At 44.3% G+C, this 23,830-nt stretch overlaps 1 long non-coding RNA gene across 1 annotated transcript; it reads right to left on the bottom strand.

The window, feature by feature from the left end:
- Positions 1 to 4,161: 4,161 nt before the first annotated feature.
- On the bottom strand, positions 4,162 to 7,128 carry LOC127910502 (uncharacterized). Its single transcript, XR_008075256.1, has 4 exons — positions 6,957 to 7,128; positions 5,984 to 6,119; positions 5,456 to 5,663; positions 4,162 to 5,403 (listed from the first exon to the last, which is right to left on the bottom strand). It is a non-coding gene; the product is annotated as an uncharacterized LOC127910502 (long non-coding RNA).
- Positions 7,129 to 23,830: the final 16,702 nt, after the last annotated feature.

Below are 23,830 nucleotides of genomic sequence, written 5' to 3'. Positions count from 1 at the left end.
AAAACTTTCCATAAAAACAACAAGAAAACATTAGTCACATTTTAAGAATGTTATTTTAAAACATACATTCTGTTCTCAGCGTCAACAAAACTTTAATGGAACCAAATGTGCTAGCTGGGTTTTCTCTCTAGCCAGACAATGTTACATCCTGAATGACAGAAAATGTGTTTGAATGAACACAAAGCCTTGTGCTTTCCTCCATTTGTATCTGCCAATTATGTGTTTCACCTCTCCTGTTGCAGTATCATCAGGTAACGTTCCTGTTTTCCAATGTGTCCCCAACATCGCTTTTTCTGCCAAACCATCTGCTGCACCAAGGATTTACATTAATTTCATTTTCACCTATTCAGCTCACAATCAGGACTATATATGTACTGTATATGTATTGTACACAGCATCACCTCTCTATCCTTCAAAGTCTCTGAGGTCAGGGTTTCACGGAGCATCCCACAGTGTCTTGAGGTCAAAGGTAGTGATTGACAGGCCAGGGATGGGGTGGGGGCGGAGCTATAGGATGATGTAGGGCTTCTGGTCCTTGAAGGGGGTTTCCAGAGGTGGGCAATCACACTAGCAGAGGATCTCTGTGTGCGTGCATCTCGCAGTAGTTCATCATCTCTGCTGCTGCCTTAGATACCTGAGGGGGAAGAGGGAGCGAGAGAGTGAGAGTCATGGAGAGAGAGGGGGAGAGGCCATGTGACCTAACCACGGAAAAACCTCAGGCCCTGGAAAAAACTCTGGGCCTTAAATATGATTCCAAACCGGCCTTGGTGCGTTCGATCCCCGCCTCGATGCGGAGCTGCTCCTCCAGCTTCCTGGCCTGGGAGATGTTATTGGTCGACATTATTCTCTGCCATCGGTTCACACGGCGCTTAGAGAAAGAACCGCTGAGGGAGCCAACGAGAGAGAGAAAGATGGAGAGAGAGAGAGAGGGGTTAACATCATTGTTAAATGGTGGAACTCCCAATCCCAGCCAGTTGTGATACCAGCTGGATTTTAACCAGGGTCTGTGGTAATGTCACTAACACTGAAATGCAGTGCCTTAGACAGCTGCGCCACTTGGGAGCCCCAGAATGTAATGATACATCATATAAATATAATGTCATCTGTATAGGCCTAAAACTATGTCATACCCCCTCATGTGTCAAGTCACTGAAGGACCTTTGTAATGACATAAAAAGAAACATCACAAGCCACTTATCTTCTACTGCAATCCCATATCTCATTCACATCAATTCAAAATATCGTGTGAAAACAACAGTGTCATTTTACATGGCTGACTTGAAGTGTGGTGGAGTTGTTATTGTCATCAACAGGCCAGCGACTGTTTGTCCCATGAATAAGCCATTCTCTGGACTGTAACATGAGCTTTGAGGCTACTTCAAAACCCAAACAAACCACTGTTAGCACTTAGCTGTTAGCGGTTAGCCCTTTAGCGCATGCTCACAATAAACTCTTTATGTAGGCTAACACTGTTGCTCCGGGTAACAAGTTGTCCCCAGGCCAGCCTGTCCTCAAAGACTAGAAGTAACATAGTAAACATACATTTGTGACCCTCCAATTAGTATAAAATGGTACTTTTGGTATGGTTACATAAGACAGAAGGTTACTTAGGTCCCCCAAAATAATAATTCTAATAATAATTCTAATAATTTTAATAAAAATAATTTGGCCCAAATCTAAAGGAGAGAGGTTGGTTGGGAAGGAATGGCAGGTGTATAATGTGAATGTCTATCAACCCAAAAAATTGCATTTTCAAATCACATTCTACACAACTTTGCAACAACTTGCTACTTTGCACCTACTTAGCATGTTAACAAACCATTCCTCTAACCCTAAAAGCATCTGAATGCTTCCCAACCCGAAACAGTTTGTGCATATATTATGATGACATCTATTGACGTTTTTTGTTCATTTTGATTCATTTTTTATTTTGTTCAAATTGTTATTACTTTATTTTACCCCTTTTTTACTCCCCAATCAGTAGTTACAGTCTTGTCCCCTTGCTACAACTCCCGTACAGACTCGGGAGAGGCGAAGTTCGAGAGACATGCGTCCTCTGAAACACGACCCTGCCAAGCCGCACTGCTTCCTGACACACTGCTCGTCTAACCCGGAAGCCAGCCGCACCAATGTGTCTGGCGACCGCAGTCAGCGTGCGTGCGTCCGGCCCAACACAAGGAGTCACTAGAGTGCGATGGGACAAGGACGTCTCGGCCGGCCAAACCCTCCCTTAACCCAGATGACGCTGGGCCAATTGTGTGCCGCCTCATGGGTCTCTCGGGTTGCGGCCGGCTGCGACACAGCCCAGGATCGAGCCTCCAGCACTGCGATGCAGGCTTGGGAAAGGATTTTTGTGGCTGTTCATGCACACACAAAACATTCTGGAGGCAAAGTCGGTAGCAGAAGTATATGCCCCTTCGTCGGTGACTGGTCAACAGTAGGGATTCTTCAAATGAAGTGTTTGTTGTCGTTCAATAATCGTTTTCTTGCCAAAAATTTCACTTGAGAAATGCTGCACCGAACGTCTTAGTTAGGTGTCACCTAGCTAATGTTAGACACAACAAAGTGGAATTCATGACGTATTGCAAATGTGCAATTCATACATAATCATACAAACTGTAATTCGTAACATATCATATGAAATGGGTGATGGACATCCATAAATTAAAACATAGCATACAAAACGTAACATATCATACTAAATGGAGAGAGGGAGATTTATGTATACTATGTTACGTCTACCCCTGAGTCCAAGTTGCTCAGGCACAGATCTAGAATCAGCATACCCTCTCCAAGTCCTAAGCCTCCATTATTAGCAATAGGAACTGACCTTAAATCAGTTGGAAAAGTGTGTCATGGAAGAGCTGTAATCAAGGGAGGTCGTTCCGTTGCCTGGTTACGAACAACAATCCCATCAACAAGCCAGGTCAAAGCTATCAACTCTCTCAAATCAGTGAGTAACTCGGGCACAGAAGGATAAAAACAAATACACAGGGAGTGATGACAACACTAGGAACTATGTGTTCTATCGATGATTCATTAGTTGGATATATTTGGTCCAGTTTCCAGTATGTTAAATGGATAATAACAAATGGACATACAGTATTAACATCCAATAATTATGGAATGTCAAAAATAGAAATGAAAACAGCCAACACAGAATCTGAGGAGGTCATCCAACTGATTTTGAAATCCTGAAATACATTTTAAAATGGGAAATGTTTCAAACTGAAAGATGACCGGCATAATAAAATAAGCTCATCAAGGAGGAAAGCTGTACAATCAGAAACAACAAACCTTGGCTTTCAAAAGAGAGCCTAGACAGCAAACAGTAGTCACTCTCAGACACTTGATTATGAGGCAAACAAGCACCATACAAGGCTATGTGTGTGTGTGTGTGTGTGTGTGTGTGTGTGTGTGTGTGTGTGTGTGTGTGTGTGTGTGTGTGTGTGTGTGTGTGTGTGTGTGTGTGTGTGTGTGTGTGTGTGTGTGTGTGTGTGTGTGTGTGTGTGTGTGTGTGTGTGTGTGTACATTTTACTATACTTGTGAGTACCAGAAGTGAGGACATTTGTAAAAGGCTATTTTAGGCTTAGGGGTTAGGTTTAGGGTTAGAATTAGGGTTAAGGTTCAAATTATGGTTAGGGTTAGGTTTAGGGTTTAGGGAAAATAGGATTTTGAACGGGAATCAATTGTTGGTCACCAAAAAGTCCTCACAAGTATAGTAAGACATAGCTGTGTGTGCGTGTGTGTGATGATTCTCACTCCCCTCTGGTTAAGCAGGAGAAAGCCCTACCGTGATGAGATCATCAGCGCCATCTGGAACGGAGCGGGGAGAGAAAGTGAAGGGTGAGTAAAGAGTGTGTGGGTGTGTGTCTGGAACGAAGTAGTGAGATGATATCTGTGTGTGTGTCACAAAACAGCTGTAGCGTCCAGCAACACAGGTGTCTACAGAGGGAAGCCCTGTGTACTGCTCACGTGGGATCAGCATCAAACTGTGTTGTGACTGCCTCTCCCCAAGGCAACAAGGTAGGAAAGTGTGTGTGTGTGTGTGTGTGTGTGTGTGTGTGTGTGTGTGTGTGTGTGTGTGTGTGTGTGTGTGTGTGTGTGTGTGTGTGTGTGTGTGTGTGTGTGTGTGTGTGTGTGTGTGTGTGTGTGTGTGTGTGTGGCCGTTAGAGACCAAAGCTTATGGCTGCACTGCACAACACCAAGTCGTGTCTATAAGAGTAAGCGGACGACAACAAAGATAACAACAACATTCTAGCAGCAAAGTTGATCTACTCTCAAAAACATGAAACCAGTTTGACTTTGAATGCATTCCCATAGCCAATTATATGGTGCAATATTCAAATCAGGAGCTGAATGCCAGTTTCAGTTGCGTTCAGGATAGGTACTCTGTACAGCACGTGTTAGCTAGTGTTATAAATGACCTTGAATGACCTCACATCAGACCCGACCACCCTACACTATTTAGCCTCCCTCATCCCCTCCTGCGTGCCCCCCACTCCCTCCAGCTCTCTCCCACTGTTAACAGGTGCTGGAGGCCATTGCAAGAAGATTGAAAACAGATAGAAGAGACAGAAAACAGAGAGGGGGAAGAAAGAGTGAAAACATGTGTACAACTTTTCCGTTTCGCTGGTTTTTGCTGCCATTCCTCTGCTGTTCACTAACAAAACTGACCCCAGTGCAGATCACTCACACCCGTGCACGCACACATGCACAGTATGATTTGCAGTCTGTATGTGAGCCTCCCTGCCTGGTAGGGTGTTGGCTGAGTAAAGGGGTTGTTAAGTATCACAACTCCGTTCGTTCCGAAGTGATACTTTCTGTTTGAACAGCTTACAATGGACCCCCTGTCACCTTGTATTGCCTTGCCTGGTTAAACGTGCATGTGAAAGTGTGTGTGTGTGTGTGTGTATGTGAGTGAGTAATAATGTCTGTGTGTACCATCTACAGATACACCATCGAGAGAGTTCTGTCAGGCCGCATCAGTGCCTGGCAACTGTATGGCAACTGTACCTCCCTCAACCAAATGGCTTTCCAGGCGATGGTGCGGGGTGCTTCATTTGAGCCTGTCGGAACAGGAACCGGCACCTCTCAGTTCTGGACTGTTTCGTTCTGGAACCCATTCGCCAGGATCCGGTACCACTCAGTTCTGGACTGTTTCGTTCTGGAACCCATTCGCCAGGATCCGGTACCACTCAGTTCTGGACTGTTTCGTTCTGGAACCCATTCGCCAGGATCCGGTACCACTCAGTTCTGGACTGTTTCGTTCTGGAACCCATTCGCCAGGATCCGGTACCACTCAGTTCTGGACTGTTTCGTTCTGGAACCCATTCGCCAGGATCCGGTACCTCTCAGTTCTGGACTGTTTCGTTCTGGAACCCATTCGCCAGGATCCGGTACCTCTCAGTTCTGGACTGTTTCGTTCTGGAACCCATTCGCCAGGATCCGGCACCACTCAGTTCTGGACTGTTTCGTTCTGGAACCCATTCGCCAGGATCCGGTACCACTCAGTTCTGGACTGTTTCGTTCTGGAACCCATTCGCCAGGATCCGGTACCACTCAGTTCTGGACTGTTTCGTTCTGGAACCCATTCGCCAGGATCCGGTACCACTCAGTTCTGGACTGTTTCGTTCTGGAACCCATTCGCCAGGATCCGGTACCTCTCAGTTCTGGACTGTTTCGTTCTGGAACCCATTCGCCAGGATCCGGTACCACTCAGTTCTGGACTGTTTCGTTCTGGAACCCATTCGCCAGGATCCGGTTCTGGACCACTCAGTTCTGGACTGTTTCGTTCTGGAACCCATTCGCCAGGATCCGGCACCACTCAGTTCTGGACTGTTTCGTTCTGGAACCCATTCGCCAGGATCCGGTACCACTCAGTTCTGGACTGTTTCGGACTTCTGGAACCCATTCGCCAGGATCCGGTACCTCTCAGTTCTGGACTGTTTCGTTCTGGAACCCATTCGCCAGGATCCGGTACCACTCAGTTCTGGACTGTTTCGTTCTGGAACCCATTCGCCAGGATCCGGTACCACTCAGTTCTGGACTGTTTCGTTCTGGAACCCATTCGCCAGGATCCGGTACCACTCAACGGAAAGCCCTTTTTTTTCTTCTCTCTGTTTGCAAAGTAAAAATAATAATAAAAACAATCAGAGTTCATTCAAGTTGCCTCCTCTGTAATTCTCCTGCCCCCTAAAAAACGTCATGTGTCGGACCGGCCCGAGTTCATAGTTTGCACAACACTGTGACCAACGCATGGCCATTGCTGTGAGTGAGAGAGAGAAGCGCGCCTGTGTCTCTCACAGAACACTTTCTATGATCTCTCTCCCTCTCTCTGCTCTGGTCGACATGAGCCTGCGAAAGTCATCTCTCCAGCATTGCAAATGGCTAACTGTTGCAAAAAGAGAACTCTGATCTATCTGTCGGCTACCAAATAGCCTGTCCCTCAAACTCAACTCTGGACCACGAAGCCAGTTCCACCACATTTTCTCATTGTTCCCCACTAATCAGGGACTGATTTAGACCTGGGACACCGGGTGCTTGCAATTAATGATCAGGTAGAACAGAAAACCTGCAGGCTCTGGACCTCATAGGGTAAGAGTTGAAAACCCCTGGCCTAAGTTATCGACTTCCAAATATGCCTATTGAGCGAGCAGCATTGTTTTGCAAGAAAGAGATACTGTAGGCTTTTGGCACTTTGCGCAATGACCATCGCAGGAGAGTGAACAGCGCATCATTGGGTGAGTCAGCGAAATCAGAAAGTTTTTTTTTAGGACAATAACTCCCTACTCATATTGTACAATGTGTCTCCACTCACCTAGGCTATTGATGGAAAAAAATCCCATGTGTACAACTTCTGCAAGCACCTCTACTCTAATGCTCTGCCAGCACGCAAAAGCGATGATAATGCATAGAATGCTTTATTATAAAGTAGATGTATTTATTTTTGGTACCTCACAATTGACTAATTAAGCACTCGTGGTGAGGTCAGCTAAAGGCATCCCCGGTGGTACGCTGCCTGCCCTCCAGGACATTTACAGCACTCGGTGTCAAAGGTCAAGAAGATCATCAAGGTCCTTTGCCACCCGGGTCACGGTCTGTTCACTACCATCTAGCAGACAGAGACAGTACAGGTGTAATAAAGCCGGGAAAAGAAAGACTGAAAAAACGTCTGTCTCTTCAGGCTTACAGCCCTGCACCATCTCCTGTAGTAAGAGATAAAGATTGTGTGTGAGAGAGAGTCACACACACACACACACACACACACACACACACACACACACACACACACACACACACACACACACACACACACACACACACACACACACACACACACACACACACACACAACGCTGCTGTACCATGTATATAAAGACATGAAATACTGGACCGTTTAGTATACTGTTTTTCACACTGTGTATTCATATACTGTATTATTCACATAGCTCATTCTAATATATCTACTGCTGTACATTGCATTTTGTTACACTATTTGTACACTGGATTCTTGACATAGCTCACTGTAATATATCTACTGCTGTACATATCTACTGCTTTACATATCTACTGCTGTACATATTCTTAGTATGTGCCCTCAGAACAGCATCAATTCGTCGGGACTCTACAAGGTGTCGAAAGTGTTCCACAGGGATGCTGGCCCTTGTTGACTTCAATGCTTCCCAGAGTTGTGTCGAGTTGGCTGGATGTCCTTTGGGTGGTGGACTATTCTTGATACACACGGGGAACCTGTTGAGCATGAAAATCCCATCAGAGTTGCAGTTCTTGACACAAACCGGTGCACCTGGCACCTACTACCATACCCTGTTCAAAGGCACTTTAATCTTTGGTCTTGCCTATTCACCCTCTGAATGGCCCACACACAATCCATGTCTGAATTGTACCAAGACTTAAAAATCTTTCTTTAATCTGTATCGTTCCCTTCATCTACACCGACTGAAGTGGATTTAACAAGTGAAATCAATAAGGGTTCATAGCTGTCACCTGGATTCACCTGGTCAGTCTGTCATGGAAATAGCAGGTGTTCTTAATGTTTGTATACTCAGTGTACGCAGATATTGCATTTGATTTACTGATACAATGTTATTTGGGTTGTTTACTGGATTTGTTTCGGGCCATTCACGATTTCTTGTTTCTAGTTTTTGATTATTGTGTACTTGTTTGACATTTTTGCTGCACTGTTAGGTGATAGTAACACAGGCATTTCGCCACACTCGATATAACATCTGCTAAACTGTGTACGCGGCCAATAAACTTGGATTTGATTTGTGCGTGTGGCCCAATTTTACAAGGGGACAGTAGCTTCAGTACTGTACAGTGAACAGTGTGAGTAGTCACTGGAGGGCTCGACTTTCTCCTGAACACATTCTGGTCCCGTGTGGCTCAGTTGGTAGAGCATGGTGCTTGCAATGCCAAGATTGTGGGTTCTATTCTCATTGGGGACCAGTATGATTTAAAAAAAAGTAAAATGTTTGTACTCACTACTGAAAGTTGCTCTGGAAGTTTCTGTTAAATTACAAAAATCTACAGACCACTACAATAGCTGGCAGATTGCTCAAGAGTGACTTTGAAATTGGATGAAGATCCATGTTATGAGGACCTTTGAAAATCCCTTCAAAACCAGCAACAGTAAGCACTATTACCATGAGTGCCTGAACGTGGTGTTTTGACCCTATCCAAAACCTTAATCTTCTAAATTTGACATTTAGAGCAACTTCTACATTTTAAGTTCGTAGAAACGTGGATAAACGTCTAATTCTGCAGTGAGACTGCGAGAGTTTGTTGTACGGTGGACCTCTGCCTCCATCAACAGCTGCAATGAACTATTCGTACCAGACCGATGGTAACTTGAAATTGTCATTCACCTTCGTAACAGTAAGTGTGACACATGTTTTAATTTTTTTTATCTTACCTTTATTTAACTAGGCAAGTCAGTTAAGAACAAATTCTTATTTTCAAATGACGGCCTAGGAACAGTGGGTTAACTGCCTCGTTCAGGGGCTAGACATGACCTCTTGGGAGTAAAAGCTCAAATGCTGCCTATATCATAAAGCAAATCCATCTAACTATAACATCATCATCTATAACATCATCAAACCCCACTCTGTTTCCTCTGCATAAACCTGATACACATAGGGGCCAGTTTTCCAGACACAGATTAAGCAGACTGCTGGGTTAAGAAGCATGCCTCCCCCGTCCCTCCCAGCCCATGGGTCTTCACTAGATGGTAGAGGAGGGGGGGGGGACTATGCAGTGGCATGACAACTAACATTCATAGTGAAGATTCATCTTTAACCCCAGCTACTCTGGCACAGATGTAGACAGCCAGGGCTACTCCCAGGGTGTATGCGCGTGCATGCAGGTTGATACAATACGGGCGTATGCACGTGCCTGTGTGAGCGTGCATGTGTATGAGCGTGTGTCCAGAGTATTCACCAACCCCCGCACCCTTGGGAATTACCTAGTTTATTCCTGGACATTGTGAGAGGCTCCAGATATGGTAGTGTGAGAGGCTCCTGCAAATCCATCCAATTCTTTCAAAGAAGAGGTCTAAAAACATAACCTGACATAAATAAATCACCAGGGCAGAGGATTATTATACAGTTTCCAGACAAAGACAGAATGCTTCAAAAGTATTGCATTGATCTTTTCAAAGTCAATCAATAGCAAAGCAAAAGGTAACACATTGTTTAAAAACAAGGCCGGGGATAGGAATTCAATACTACTGGTGCATGTTTGCACATGCACAATGACATAAAAACACACACACACACACACACACACACACACACACACACACACACACACACACACACACACACACACACACACACACACACACACACACACACACACACACACACACACACACACACACACACACACACAAGGGCTTACAAGGGCCCAACTGTCAAAACTTTGCTAAATGCAAGGAGACACCGTGCTCCCCCCTCCCTTTCCTCTCCCCCTCCTCCCCTCTCCTAATCCCTCACCCGCTTTCCAAAGCGTTTCCTAGAAAATTGCCAAGGCCTGGCCTTTGTGTTCTTTGTCCCTGTATACAAGCTTGGGCCCTCCCAATGTTAGAGTCTGCAGGCTTCCTGGAATGAGACTTGGACCTTGCAGAAGGGGGCTATAGTTAGTGATGGGTGGGAAAAATTGATACAGTTACATATCGCAATTTTATATCGATACTTTGACTCCAAGTATCGATTTGTAAAGAAATGTGTGTATATATATATATATATATATATTGTATTTTTTGGGCTAGGTTATTCTCCGTCTTCTTTTTAAATAGAGAGCCAACATGACTGATCAAAACTAATTTTCTCATGCTCTCTCGTCTCTGCAGCAGACATACAGTGTAGTGAGCAATATGTTTGGAACATCAAATCACAATACAACTGCTGTATCGAATCGCAATATATATCGAACCGTGAGAATTGCAGCACATATTGTATTGGCACCTAAGTATTGTGATAATATCGTATTGTGAGGTCAATTCCCAGCCCTATTCATAGTTCAGTTGTGGTTAGTGCTGTTCCAGATTAGGGTGGATGATTTTTTTTAATGAGCATGGCCATATTTCTATTACAGCATACTGGATGACTGTCATTCATATTCCATTCACCCAGCTCAATATAATATCGCTAGGTTTAGGCTACTGCATGATACTGAAATTTTACCTATACCCATCACGAGGTTCCCACAAGCTAGCCTACAAATTACAGTTTGTAATGTAGGTGCACTAGTTGAGAGACAAACTGGAGTAATCAAAGTGACAGACGGTGACACATTCAATACCATCTTGCACACTCTTGCCTGCATCTAGCTGATATGGGGTGTAATCATTAGTCCAAAGAGTTTCAAAACAGAAAAACTAGAGTTTCTATTGGACAAATTCAGGTAGGTTTAGTTTGCTTCGGTTTAAGAAACATTTTGCAACAGAATTGGCGGAATGAATAAACTCCTGATCACCCGCAGTTCACTTTCATAGCAGCCACACACAAACAGCATCATCATTTTTTCCTCCTCTCACCTTTTCGCTGTGCTTGTGGATTTCAATGCACAACACAACAGCTGTCTGTGACCAGACGCAAAAAACTCTACAAACCAAACCTTCATACCATATCCGCTAACCCAGTGGCAGTCGGTGTCGTTTAAGATGAGGGAGGGCTATAATTTTTTCATGATCATGGCCTTATTTCTATTACAGAATATTGGATGACTGTCATTCATATTCCATTCACCCAGTTTAGACTACTACATGTTTTGCAACAAAAATCTGCGGAATTAATAAAACCCGGATCACCCGCAAACACAGTTCACTTGCATAGCAGCCACATACAAACAGCATGATCACTTAGCTCGTTCTATAATTTATTCTTGCATCCACGCGTTCTCCTCCTCTCACCTTTTCCCTTTGCTTGTGGACTTCAGTGCATAACACATCAGCTGTCTGTACCTTGACTTGGAAAAGTTACAGTGTTGGATAGTGTTGGCTATCCAACCATAGCCAGCTACAGTAGCTAACATAGCATCCCTCTCTGTTTGAGCTGGGTGTTTGATTAGACGAAACTACAGTAGCTAGCGGCATTTTCTAGCTAAGTAATGAAAGTGAAAAAAATACAAAATATAGCTAGCTAGCTCTCTCTCGCGCTTCTTCATTTTAAAATAAATACATTTGTTCAAAACTGTTCAACTATTGTCTTTCTCTCTCTTTGAGTCAACTACCCAACACATTTTATGCACTGCAGTGCTAGCTAGCTGTAGCTTATGCTTTCAGTACTAGATTCATTCTCTGATCCTTTGATTGGGTGGGCAACATGTTAGTTCATGCTGCAAGAGCTCCGATATGTTGAAAGATCCTCCGGAAATTGTCATAATTGGAACGGGGTGAGAACCATGCGCCTCCTGGTTTTTGTATTCACGTCAATGTACCCAGAGAAGGACGAAAAAATAGTTGTCCTCCGGCTGCACCGTGGTGCTACCGTAGAGGGGGCTGTTGAGGCTACTGTGGACCTTCATAGCAAAACCTTTTTTAATCAGTTATTTGGCGACGTGAACATATTTAGTGTAGTGTTATCTAAAAAGGATAACTTTAATGTTATACTATTTTTATATTTCTGAAATTCACTGAGTCCTCCCCTTCCTCTTCTGAGGAGCCTCCACTGTTATAGTTACAGTATAGCTAGCTGCAATACAGAAACACACAGGTATGTACACAATGGCTTACAAGGGCCCAACTGTCAAAACTTTGCTAAATGCAAGGAGACACTGTGCTCCCCCCTCTTTTTTTCCTTTCCTCTCCCCTCCTCCCTCTCCTAACCCCTCACCTGCTTTCCAAGGCTTTTCCTAGAAACTCTGAAAGTCTGCCTAGGCGATCCCTCTCAATGCCTGGCCTTTGTCTTCATATGTATACAAGTTTTGGGCCCTCCCAAGGTTAGAGTCTGCAGGCTTCTTAGAATGAGACTTGGGCCGTGCAGAGAGGGGTTATAGTTAGTGATGGGGGGGGATTGATAGTTACATATAGCAATATTATTTCGGAGGATATTATATAGATACTTTGACTCCAAATATCGATCTGTAAATAAATAAATAAGTATACATACATACATACATACATTACATACATTACATACATTACATACACAGTTGAAGTCGGAAGTTTAAATCCACCAGCCAAATACATTTAAACTCAGTTTTTCACAAATCCTGACATTTAAGCCGAGTAAAAATTCCCTGTCTTAGGTCAGTTAGGATCACCACTATATTTTAAGAATGTGAAACATCAGAAAAATAGTAGAGAGAATGATTTATTTCAGCTTTTATTGCTGACGCATTCCCAGTGGGTCAGAAGGCAATGCCACCAAATACTAATTGAGTGTATGTAAAATACACTCAATTCGTATTTGGTAGCATTGCCTTTAAATTGTTTAACATGGGTCAAATCTTTCAGGTAGCCTTCCACAAGCTTCCCACAGTAAGTTGAGTGAATTTTGGCCCATTCCTCCTGACAGAGCTGGTGTAACTGAGTCAGGTTTGTAGCCCTCCTTGCTCGCACACGCCTTTTCAGTTCTGCCCACACATTTTATATGGGATTAAGGTCAGGGCTTTGTGATGGCCACTCCAATACCTTGACTTTGTTGTCTTTAAGCCATTTTGCCACAACTTTGGAAGTATGCTTGGAGTCATTGTCCATTTGGAAGACCCATTTGCGACCAAGCTTTAACTTCACGACTGATGTCTGTCTTGAGATGTTGGTTCAATATATCCACATAATTTTCTTTCCTCATGATGCCATCTATTTTGTGAAGTGCACTAGTCCCTCCTGCAGCAAAGCATCCCCACAACATGATGCTGCCACCCCCATGCTTCATGGCTGGGATGGTGTTCTTCGGCTTGCAAGCCACCCCCTTTTTCCTCCAAACATAATGATGGTCATTATGGCCAAACAGTTCTATTTTTGTTTCATCAGACCAGAGGACATTTCTCCAAAAAGTACAATCTTTGTCCTCATGTGCAGTTGTAAACCGTAGTCTGGGTTTTTGTGGCGGTTTTGGAGCAGTGGCTTCTTCCTTGCTGAGCGGCCTTTCAGGTTACATCGATATATGACTTGTTTTGCTGTGGATATAGATACTTTTGTACCCGTTTCCTCCAGCATTGTCACAAGGTCCTTTGCTGTTGTTCTGGGATTGATTTCCACTTTTCAAACCAAAGTACGTTCATCTCTAGGAGACTGAAAGCGTCTCCTTCCTGAGCGGTATGACGGCTGCATGGTCCCATGGTGTTTATACTTGCGTACTATTGTTTGTATAGATGAACGTGGTACCTTCAGGCGTTTGGAAATTGCTCCCAAGGATGAACCAGACTTGTGGAGGCCTGGCCTCTTGGCGGATTTCTTTTGATTTTCCATGATGTCAAGCAAAAAGGCACATAGTTTGAAGGTAGGCCTTGAAATACATCCATAGGTACACCTCCAATTGACACAAATGATGTCAATTAGCCTATCAGAAGCTTCTAAAGCCATGTCATACTTTTCTGGCACAGTCAACTTAGTGTATTCAAGGCACAGTCAACTTAGTGTATTCAAGGCACAGTCAACTTAGTGTATTCAAGGCACAGTCAACTTAGTGTATTCAAGGCACAGTCAACTTAGTGTATGTAAACTTCTGACCCACTGGAATTGTGAAACAGTGAATGATCAGTGAAATAATCTGGCTGTTAACAATTGTTGGAAAAATGACTTATGTCATGCAAAGTAGATGTCCTAACAGACTTGCCAAAACTATAGTTTGTTAACAAGACATTTGTGGAGACCTAAGTGTATGTAAATGTCCGACTTCAACTGTATATATATGTTTGTATATATAAGAGTACCAGTCAATAGTTTGGACACACCTACTAATTCAAGGGTTTCTTCTTTATTTTGACTATTTTCTACGTTGTAGAATAGTAGTGGAGACATCAAAACTATGAAATAACATTGACTCATGTAGTAACCAAAAAAGTGTTCAACAAATCCAAATATATTTGAGATTCTTCAAAAGTAGCCATCTTTTGCCTTGATGACAGAAAATCCCTTGAGTGAGAAGGTGTGTCCAAACCTTTGACTGGTACTGTATATACAGTGCATTCAGAAAGAATTCAGATCCCTTTACCTATTCTCCATTATGTTATGTTACAGCATTATACAAAAATGTATTCAATTGTTTTTTCCCTGTCATCAATCTACACACAATACCCCATAATCACAAAGCAAAAACCGTTTTTTTTTTTGCAAATTTATTAAAAATGAAAAACATATCACACTTACCAAAAAAAAATCTGCAGCATTGAAGGTCCCCAAAAACACAGCGGCCTCCATCATTCTTAAATAGAATAAGTTTGGAACCACCAGGTCTCATCCTAGAGCTGGTTGGCCGGCCAAACTGAGAAATCGGGGGAGGAGGGTCTTGGTCAGGGATATGACCAAGAACCCAATGGTCACTCTGACAGAGCTCTAGAGTTCCTCTGTGGAGATGGGAGAACCTTCCAGAAGGACAACCGTCTCTGCAGCACTCCACCAATCAGGCCTTTATCGTAGACTGCCCAAACAGAAGCCCCTCAGTAAAAGGCACATGACAACCCGAGTTTTCCAAAAGGCCTAAAGACTCTCAGACCATGAGAAACAAGATTCTCTGGTCTGAAGAAACCAAGACTGAACTCTTTGGCCTGAATGCCAAGCATCACGTCTAGAGGAAACCTGGCACCATCCTTACGGTGAAGCATGGTGGTGGCAGTATCATGCTGTGGGGATGTTTTTCAGTGGCAGGGACTGGGAGACTAGTCACGAATGATGCAAAGATGAACGGAGCAAAGTACAGAGAGGTCCTTGATGAAAACCTGCTCCAGAACACTCAGTTCCTCAGACTGGGGCGAAGCTTCACCATCCAACAGGACCACGACCCTAAGCACACGACCAAGAAAACGCAGGAGTGGCTTTGGGACAAGTCTCTGAATGTCCTCGAGTTGCTCAGCCAGAGCCCGTACTTGAACCTGATCTAACATTTCTGGAGAGACCTGAAAATAGCTGTGCAGCAACACTCCCTATCCAACCTGATAGTGCTTGAGAGGATCTGCAGAGAAGAATGGGAGAAACTCCCCAAATACAGGTGTGCCAAGCGTCATACCCAAGAAGACTTGAGGTTGTCATCGCTGCCAAATGTGCTTCAACAAAGTACTGAATAAATACTTTTGTAAATGTGATTTTATTTTTTTTCATAAATTTGCAAAAACGTCTATAAAACTGTTTTTGCTTTGTCATTATGGGGTATTGTTTGTAGATTGATGAGGGAAAAAATGTGTTCTCCATCTTCGTTGTAAATAGTGACTGATCAAAACCAGTTCTCATGCTCTCTCGTCTCTCTGGAATAGACATACAGTAAAGTGAGCAATATGTTCGGAACATCAAATCACAATAAAATCGCAGTATTGAATCGCAATACATATAGAATCATAAGAATCGTGAGAATTGCAATACATATCGCATGGGCACCTATGTATCGTGATAAAACCGTATTGTGGGGTCAATTCCCAGCCATAGTTCAGTGGCGGTTAGTGCCATTCAAGATCAGGGAGGACGATTTTATTTAGTATATAGCTTTATCTAAAAATTACAACTTTTAAAAATGTTTTACTATTTTTATTTTTATGAAATTCACTGAGTAGGATGGTCCTCCCCTTCCTCCTCTGAGGAGCCTCCACTGATATAGTATAGCTAGGTGCATTAGAATGCAATGCGATTCCATTCCCCTCCCATGCATGTGTATTGGCACGCACTCACACACGCACTCACACACACACCTCCCTTCCGACACCAGCTCCACTTTACATGGATCCTCTTTCCGTTAGCTAATCTAATCTGTGAGGAGCAATAATGTGAGTCTAAATGGAAGCATGCAGGAAAGAGGGGGTGAGGGGATGAGGAAAGGGGTGGAGAGATGGAGGGCAGGGCAGGGCCTTCAAGGTTATCATTGCGTAAGGACCCTTGCTGTTCCCAAACATGGTACAGTATTGATATGTAGTTAGGTAATTGGTTATTGCTTCCTCTATAGATAGTGTGTACTCAAGGACTTGAACACACACACACACACACACACACACACACACACACACACACACACACACACACACACACACACACACACACACACACACACACACACACACACACACACACACACACACACACACACACACACACACACACACACACACACACACACACACACACACACACACACACACACACACTGCTTGATTGCACTCTCTTGGTCAAGGTCTTGTTGGGTGAGCATTAGGTTTGTGGTCAGATTCTTCTCTGTTCAGAATGTGCATTACATTCATGTACATGACATTACATTTTCATACAATACATAGCGTATTATAGATGCATTATAATGCATTATATGTGCAGGTTATAAGCATACATTTAGTATTTATTTTCAATTCTTGAATTGGGATTTCAATTCACATCATATGTATATCAGTCATTAAGGTTTACATGATGGCCTTGCCCTCATTTCACATGATGGCCTTGCCCTCATTTCACATGATGGCCATGCCCTCATTTCACATGATAGCCATACCCTCATTTCACATGATAGCCATACCCTCATTTCACATGATGGCCATACCCTAATTTCACATGATGGCCATGCCATCATTTCACATGATGGCCTTGCCCTCATTTCACATGATGGCCTTGCCCTCATTTCACATGATGGCCATGCCCTCATTTCACATGATAGCCATACCCTCATTTCACATGATAGCCATACCCTCATTTCACATGATGGCCATACCCTCATTTCACATGATGGCCTTGCCCTCATTTCACATGATGGCCTTGCCCTCATTTCACATGATGCTTGCAGTCCCCGGTGGCCTTCTCTTATTGCACAGGGGGTCACATGGTGCGTACAGTAAACACATTCTTCTCTGTCATTATATAAGAGGCCCATCGCACTAAATAATGCATGGGTGTGCATGGGTTTCTGGTGTGTGTGTTTGTGTGAAATCAAATCAAGTGTGTGTGTGTGTGTGTGTGTGTAGAATAGTATGCAAAACCATTGCCTCTCTTCTAGCCCAAAGTAGCAGATGAGAATGGCAGTAAAAAAAAGTGTTGCCCCTACTGCCTGGCCTCGAGCCTACTGTGAAAATGGGAGAGGGTTGCTTAGAATGGGTGGGGGCCCCGAGGGAGATATAGGGGCCACAATAACCCAGGCCCCCCCTTAATTTCACAGGTCCATGTCAAACCTTACCTGTTTGTGAATGGGGATTGGCATGCTCTTGCCAAAGCTCATTCATTAACCAAGGGTGGTCAATCTCTCCCCTCCTCCACTTCCCTCCCCTTACTACCTCCCTTTCTTTCAGAGGCACAATGAGAGAGAGGAGGGCTTACAGCAGAACCTAGATCTTCTGCAAAGATTCTGCCAGACCTGAGCCCTGACAGTAAATCCCAGTAAGACCAAAATAATGGTGTTCCAAAAAAGGTCCAGTCGCCAGGACCACAAATACAAATTCCATCTAGACACCGTTGCCCAAAACACACAAATAACTATACATACCTTGGCCTAAACATCAGCGCCACAGGAAACTTACACAAAGCTGTGAACGATCTGAGAGACAAGGCAAGAAGGGCATTGTATGCCATTAAAAGGAACATAAAATTCGACATACCAACTAGGATCTGGCTAAAAATACTTGAATCAGTTATAGAACCCATTGCCCTTTGTGGTTGTGAGGTCTGGGGTCCGCTCACCAGCCAAGAATTCACAAAATGGGCCAAACACCAAGTTTAGTCTCTGCATGCAGAATTCTGCAAAAATATCCACTGTGGACAATGTAGGACACCAAATAATGCATGCAGAGCAGAATTAGGCCGATACCCGCTAATTATCAAAATACAGAAAAGAGCCGTTAAATTATACAACCATCTAAAAGGAAGCAATTCCCAAGCTTCCTTAAAACAAAGCCATCACCTACAGAGAGATGAACCTGGAGAAGAGTCCCCTAAGCAAGCTGGTCCTGGTGCTCTGTTCACAAACACAAACACAAACACACCCCACAGAGCCCCAGGACAGCAACACAATTAGACCCAACCAAATCATGAGAAAACAAAAAATAATTAACAAAAACTGAGCAAACAAGAATGCTATTTGTCCCTAAACAGAGAGTACACAGCGGCAGAATACCTGACCACTGTGGATGACCCAAACTTAACTTCTTCGAGATAGGGGGCGCTCTTTTAATTTTTGGATAAAAAACGTTCCCGTTTTAAACAAGATATTTTGTCACGGAAAGATGCTCGACTATGCATGTAATTGACAGCTTTGGAAAGAAAAAACTCTGACGTTTCCAAAACTGCAAAGATATTATCTGTGAGTGCCCCAGAACTAATGCTACAGGCAAAACCAAGATTACATTTCATACAGGATGTAACGGCTCTCTTCTATCTCCTCCTCTGACGAAGAGGTAGAACAAGGATCGAACCAAAATGCAGCGTGATGATTATTCATGCTGCCTAAATATGGCTCCCAATCAGAGACAACGATAATCACCTGACTGATTGAGAACCGCCTCAGGCAGCCATAGACTACGTAGACACCCCACAAAACCCCAAGACAAAAACACACCACAATAACCCATGTCACACCCTGGCCTGACCAAATAAATAAAGAAAACACAAAATACTAAGACCAAGGCGTGACAGAACCCCCCCCTAAGGTGCGGACTCCCGGACGCACCTCAAAACCATAGGGAGGGTCCGGGTGGGCGTCTGTCCATGGTGGCGGCTCCAGCTCGGGACGTGGACCCCACTCCATAAATGTCTTAGTTCCTCCCCCTCGCGTCCTGGGATAGTCCACCCTCGCCGCCGACCATGGCCTAGTAGTCCTCACCCAGAACCCCACTGGACTGAGGGGCAGCTCGTGACTGAGGGGCAGCACGGGACTGAGGCAGCTCGGGACTGAGGGGTAGCCCGGGACTGAGGGGAAGCTCGGGACTGAGGGGCAGCTCAGCACTGAGGGGAAGCCCAGCACTGAGGGGAAGCCCAGCACTGAGGGGAAGCCCAGCACTGAGGGGAAGCCCAGCACTGAGGGGAAGCCCAGCACTGAGGGGAAGCCCAGCACTGAGGGAAAGCTCAGCACTGAGAGGAAGCTCAGCACTGAGAGGAAAGCTCAGCACTGAGAGGAAGCTCAGGCAGGTAGTTGGCTCCAGCAGATCCTGGCTGGCTGGCGGATCTGGAAGAGTCTGGTTGACTGGCAGATCTGGAAGAGTCTGGTTGACTGGCAGATCTGGAAGAGTCTGGTTGACTGGCAGATCTGGAAGAGTCTGGTTGACTGGCAGATCTGGAAGAGTCTGGTTGACTGGCAGATCTGGAAGAGTCTGGCTGACTGTCAGATCTGGAAGAGTCTGGCTGACTGTCAGATCTGGAAGAGTCTGGCTGACTGTCAGATCTGGAAGAGTCTGGCTGACTGGCGGATCTAGCTGCTCTGGCTGCTCCATGCAGACTGGCAGCTCTGGCTGCTCCATGCAGACTGACAGCTCTGGCTGCTCCATGCAGACTGGCAGCTCTGGCTGCTCTATGCAGACTGGCAGCTCCATGCAGACTGTCAGCTCTGGCTGCTCTATGCAGACTGGCAGCTCTATGCAGACTGGCAGCTCTATGCAGACTGGCAGCTCTGGCTGCTCCATGCAACCTGGCAGCTCTGGCTGTTCCATGCAGACTGGCAGTTCTGGCTGCTCCATGCAGTCTGACAGCTCAGGCTGCTCCATGCAGACTGGCAGCGCTGAACAGGCAGGAGACTCCAGCAGCGCTGTAGAGGAGGAAGGCTCTGGAAGCTCTGAACAGGCGGGAGACTCCAGCAGCGCTGTACAGGAGAAAGGCTCTGATAGCGCTAGACAGGCGGGAGACTCCGACAGCGATGGAGAGGTGAGGCGCACTGTAGGCCTGATGCGTGGTGCTGGCACTGGTGGAACTGGACCGAGAACACGCACAGGAAGCCTGGTGCGGGGAGCTGCCACCGGAGGACTGGTGTGTGGAGGTGGCTCTGGATAGACCGGACCGTGCAGGCGCACTGGAGCTCTTGAGCACCAAGCCTGCCCAACCTTACCTGGCTCGATGCCCACTCTAGCCCGGCCAATACAAAGAGCTGGTATGAACCGCACCGGGCTATGCACCCGCACTGGAAACACCGTGCGCTCCATAGCATAACACGGTGCCTGCCCGGTCTCTCTAGCCCCCCGGTAAGCACAGGGAGTTTGCGCAGGTCTCCAAAACTGCAAAGATATTATCTGTGAGTGCCCCAGAACTAATGCTACAGGCAAAATCAAGATTACATTTCATACAGGATGTAACGGCTCTCTTCTATCTCCTCCTCTGACGAAGAGGTAGAACCAAGGATCGAACCAAAATGCAGCGTGATGATGATTCATGATATTTCAATGAAGGAAAAACTTACATACAGAAACTACAAAAATAACGAAAAGAAATAATGAAAACCGAAACAGCCCTATCTGGTGCAAACACAAAGACTGGAACAATCACCCACGAAACACTCACAGAATATGGCTGCCTAAATATGGCTCCCAATCAGAGACAACGATAATCACCTGACTGATTGAGAACCGCCTCAGGCAGCCATAGACTACGTAGACAATAACCCATGTCACACCCTGGCCTGACCAAATAAATAAAGAAAACACAAAATACTAAGACCAAGGCGTGATACAGGAAATGGTCCAGATTTTGAATGCCCTGTGTTCCAATGTCTCCTTATATGGCTGTGAATGCGCCAGGAATGAGCCTGAACTTTCTGTCGTTTCCCCAAGGTGTCTGCAGCATTGTGACGTATTTGTAGGCATATCATTGGAAGATTGACCATAAGAGACTACATTTACCAGGTGTCCGCCCGGTGTCCTCCGTCAAAATTATTGCGTAATCTCCAGCTCCATGCGCGTTCCATTTTCTTCAGAGGAGAAAGTCAACTGCCACGAATTATTTATCATCGATAGATATGTGAAAAACACCTTGAGGATTGATTCTAAACAACATTTGCCATGTTTCTGTCGATATTATGGAGTTAATTTGGAAAAAAGTTTGCGTTGTAATGACTTAATTTTCGGGTTTTTTCTTACCCAAACGTGATGAACAAAACGGAGCGATTTGTCCTACACAAATAATATTTTTGGAAAAACTGAACATTTGCTAACTGAGAGTCTCCTCATTGAAAACATCTGAAGTTCTTCAAAGGTAAATTATTTTATTTGAATGCTTTTCTTGTTTATGTGAAAATGTTGCATGCTGAATGCTAGGCTTAATTCTGTGCTAGCTATCAATACTCTTACACAAATGCTTGTTTAGCTATGGTTCAAAAGCATATTTTGAAAATCTGACATGACAGTGTTGTTAACAAAAGCCTAAGCTTGAGAGCAAATATATTTATTTGATTTAATTAGCGATTTTCATGAATAGTTAACGTTGCGTTATGGTAACGAGCTTGAGGCTATAAATAGGATCCCGGATACGGGATTGCTCGTCGCAACAGGTTAAGGAAAGCTTTGACTATGTACAGACTCAGTGAGCATAGCCTTGCTATTGAGAAAGGCTGCCATAGGCAGACCTGGCACACACGAGAAGGCAGGCTATGTGCACACTGCCCACAAAATGAGGTGGAAACTGAGCTACACTTCCTAACCTCCTGCCCAATGTATTGCCACAAAAAAAGGTCAACCAGTGAAGAGCAAACACCATTGTAAATACAATCCACATTTATGCTTATGCTTTATTTTTCTTTATGTACTTTGACTATTTATACATCGTTACAACACTGTATGTAAAGTTGAAGTCGGAAGTTTACAAACACTTTAGCCAAATACATTTAAAAACTCTGTTTTTCACAATTCCTGACATTTAATCCTAGTAAAAATTCCCTGTTTTAGGTCAGTTAGGATCACCACTATATTTAAGAATGTGAAATGTCAGAATAATAGCAGAGAGAGTGATTTATTTCAGCTTTAATGTCTTTCATCACATTCTCAGTGGGTCAGAAGTTTACATACACTCAATTAGTATTTGGTAGCATTGCCTTTAAATTGCTTAACTTGGGGGAAAACGTTTCGGGTAGCCTTCCACAAGCTTCCCACAATAAATTGGGTGAATTTTGGTCCATTCCTCCAGACAGAGCTGGTGTAACTGAGTCAGGTTTGTAGGCCTCCTTGCTCGCACACACTTTTTCAGTTCTGCCCACAATTGTTCTATAGGATGAGGTCAGTGCTTTGTGATGGCCACTCCAATACTTTGACTTTGTTGTCCTTAAGCCATTTTGCCACAACTTTGGAAGTATGCTTGGGGTCATTGTCCATTTGGAAGACACATTTGCGACCAAGCTTTAACTTCCTGACTGATGTCTTGAGATGTTGCTTCAATATATCCACATGATTCCCCCCCTCAGGAAGCCATCTATTTTGTGAAGTGCACTAGTCCCTCCTGCAGCAAAGCACCCCCACAACATGGTTCTGCCACCCCCATGCTTCACGGTTGGGATGGTGTTCTTCGGCTTGCAAGCCTCTCCTTAGTCCTCCAAACATAACGATGGCCATTATGGCCAAACAGTTCTATTTTTGTTTCATCAGACCAGAGGACATTTCTCCAAAAAGTACCATCTTTGTCCTCATGTGCAGTCTTTTTTATGGCAGTTTTGGAGCAGTGGCTTCTTCCTTGCTGAGCGGCCTTTTAGGTTATGTCAATATAGGACTCGTTTTACTGTGGATATAGATACTTTTGTACCTTTTTCCTCCAGCATCTTCACAAGGTCCTTTGCTGTTGTTCTGGGATTGATTTGCACTTTAAGCACCAAAATACATTAATCTCGAGGAGACAGAACGCGTCTCCTTCCTGAGCGGTATGAAGGCTGCATGGTCCCATGGTGTTTATACTTGCGTACTATTGTTTGTATAGATGAACGTAGTACTTTCAGGCGTTTGGAAATTGCTCCCAAGGATGAACCAGACTTGTGGAGGCCTGGCCCCTTGGCTGATTTATTTTGATTTTCCCATGATGTCAAGCAAAGAGGGACTGAGTTTGAAGGTAGGCCTTGAAATACATCCACAGGTACACCTCCAATTGACTCAAATTATGTAAATTAGCCTATCAGAAGCTTCTAAAGCCATGACATCAATTTCTGGAATTTTCCAAGCTGATAAAGGCACAGTCAACTTAATGTATGTAAACTTCTGACCCACTGGAATTGTGATACAGTGAATT

This window comes from Oncorhynchus keta, chromosome 1, assembly GCF_023373465.1.
Source record: "Oncorhynchus keta strain PuntledgeMale-10-30-2019 chromosome 1, Oket_V2, whole genome shotgun sequence".
NCBI lineage: Eukaryota > Metazoa > Chordata > Actinopteri > Salmoniformes > Salmonidae > Oncorhynchus > Oncorhynchus keta.
Note: the sequence above shows the minus strand (reverse complement) of the source record. Positions and strands in the feature narration are given on the sequence as shown.